The following is a 2841-nucleotide window of genomic DNA, read 5'->3' on the forward strand; positions in this document are numbered from 1 at the left end:
CATTATTCGCATTAGATATTTACTACCAAACCAAGTAATTTAACCTTAATGGTTAAGAAAAAAAAGGAGAATAAGACAGTGGAAGTTGCACCCACACTTGGAACCATTATATGATGAATTTTAATCTCTAATGCGATCGACTACGTACACATACTCTTCCTGAAACTCTAATCTAGATCTATGACGGTTTCTGTACTCCCACATCTTCACAGGTTACAAAATTTTGTAAAAAGGATGTACATTAATCATTCATCCTCTAGGCCAAGTACTTTACTTGAGTCATTTGGGCCTTGTTCTGGCAATTTTGTTTGGGAGAACTACATTAATAAGTCAAAAAATAGACATTACTTACCAACTGGATAATAAGTCATCTACCAAAAATAACTAGAAAAAGTTATCAGTGTTATAAAACTATCACAAAAGTTTGGCAAATTTGATTTTTTTTTTCCATGGGTATGATTGGAATTTGTTGAAAACACGTAGATGAGGCAAGATGCAAAATTTAAGGAAGATTCGAGATGATTTGGACTGGTTTGGAGTTAAAATTTATAGTTAAAATTGAATTTAAAATTTTCTCTGCCACACATGTATCTCATATGCATATATATAGATATACGCAGGGGACCTCGAATTTCTATCAAATCGTCTTAAATTGAAATTCAAACTCACATCTACCCAAATGTGTATTTGGATTTGGAGTACTTTTTAGGATTTGTTTTTTGGTAAGCACTTGTGTTAGTACCTGTGAAACTTACGTTGAACAAAAATGCATGAAAGATTATCAAGAAAATAACACAAATGCATTATTAGATCACAAATTTAAAAAATCCGTTGCAAGAGTTCAAGAAAAGAAATCCAACGACAAATGCATTCTTAATTTACAAATAATCCTCTTTCTAAAAACTGATATGTCTATATTATAATATTCTTATATGCTAATTAAATTGTTGATAGACGTTACTCTAATTATGGGTATAACGCATCATGTAAGACTACTATTGGTAATTACCTAAAAAGATTCTGGTTCATATGAAGTGGCATTTACAATTTTCAAAACAAAAAGTAGTGGATTACAATTAATTTCAAGTGTCAATAATATGAAAAAAATACAATTAGCGATACTTTATTATGGATCCAAAGGCGGATCTAGGATTTTAGTTCTATGGGTTCAACATTTAAAGTTATGGGTTCATTTTTATCATTTATTGTAATTTTAGTGATTTTTTACATATAAATTTATGTTTCGCGTCGAAAGTATTGGATTCAACTGAACCCAGAGAAGCATATAAATAGACAATTGAGTTAATATTGATAGTATTTTATAAGTAATTGGCTAATCTTGGTAGCATTTTTGGTCTGAAAGGTCAGATTGGACAGTTCTCTCTTTTTTCTTTTTTCTTTTTAAAATCATAAATACCTAAGAAATTATTAAGTAAAAATAACATGGGTTAGTCATTTTTTGGATCAGTAATTAAAAAAAATCTCCGGATTTAAATGTTATTGAAAAATAGCTACGTTTCCATGTAAAAATAAAATTTGGACAAAAATACCCTTAGCTAAAATCCGATTTTTTTTTTAGTATAATATGCTAAGTTTAAACTTATATATGTTAAACTTCAGCATAATATGCTGGAATTCAAGCTCCAAAACATTTTTAAGTAATATACTGGAGATTGAGTTTATATATGTTAACTCTAACATAATATGCTTGTATAGAGTAAAATTAGCAGGTGAACGGAATCAGCAAAACCAGCCACAGGGTCTCCCCGCCTAACAATAAATATAATTTTTGGTGGGGTTGAAGTAAATGGGGTGATATTTTCGGCAGCAAAAAAGACGAAGATATCGGTGACTCATGGCAAGAAAATCTGAAGCATCAGAAGATGATGAAATCACCTTCACGGAGGAAGATGTTGACGACCTTATTTTACCGCACAATGATGCTTTGATAATTTCTTTAAATGTCTTAGATTTTATAATTAAACGTATGCTGGTTGATTCAGCTAGTCCAGCTAATATCATCCAATCGATAGTATTAGAACAAGCAAAGTTAACTGGAAACATAGTTCCGGCGACAAAGCTTCTAGCCGGGTTCAATTTACCAAGCGTAATGACCCGAGGAGATATCGTGTTGCCTACCTATGCCGGAGGCATGATTAAATCCACCTTATTCGAAGTTGTGGATGGCGATATGGGTTGCAATGTGATTCTTGGTAGGCTATGGATCCACGAAGTGAAGGCCGTGCCATCAACTTATCATTAATTATTGAATTTTCCTACACCAGATGGGATCAAGCAGATTAGAGGTGATCAACCTGCCGCAAAAAAAATTAATGTTGTCACCTTATCTAGCAGCAAGACCGAGGGAATCAATAAATAGCATTACAGGAACCGGTGTCAACATTTGTTCCGCTACCGGCAGAGGACGTTGGAGAAGAAGAGGCATCAAACATTTACCAGGTGCCCAGATCTTTCCAGGTACCGGAAGAAACGGATGCAACGAAGTCAACCGCGGAAAAACTTGAATAAATTGCTTTGTTCACGGAATTCTTAAAAAGGAAGTTTTATTTAGGAACGGGTTAAGCCCCGAACTAAGTCTTGGAATGATTGAATTTCTTAAAGCTAACATTAATTGTTTTGCATGGTCTCATTCAGATATGACATGTATTCCATTGGAAGTGGTTGTCCACAAGTTAAGTTTGGACCCTAATTTCCCTCTGGTAAAGCAGAATAAGCGGCCGATAGCCGAGGTCAGGAACATGTTTGTTAAAGGAGAGGTAACCAAGTTACTAAATATAGGTTCAATTCATGAAGTAAGTTATCCTGATTGGTTAGCTAACA

The 2841-nt window shown here is 33.6% G+C and overlaps 1 long non-coding RNA gene across 1 annotated transcript; it reads right to left on the reverse strand.

The window, feature by feature from the left end:
* Positions 1-100: 100 nt before the first annotated feature.
* Positions 101-2603, reverse strand: LOC138900959 (uncharacterized). Its single transcript, XR_011412351.1, has 3 exons — positions 2344-2603; positions 2140-2276; positions 101-317 (listed from the first exon to the last, which is right to left on the reverse strand). It is a non-coding gene; the product is annotated as an uncharacterized lncRNA (long non-coding RNA).
* Between the last annotated feature and the right edge of the window lie 238 nt (positions 2604-2841).

This window comes from Nicotiana tomentosiformis, chromosome 11 (assembly GCF_000390325.3).
Source record: "Nicotiana tomentosiformis chromosome 11, ASM39032v3, whole genome shotgun sequence".
NCBI lineage: Eukaryota > Viridiplantae > Streptophyta > Magnoliopsida > Solanales > Solanaceae > Nicotiana > Nicotiana tomentosiformis.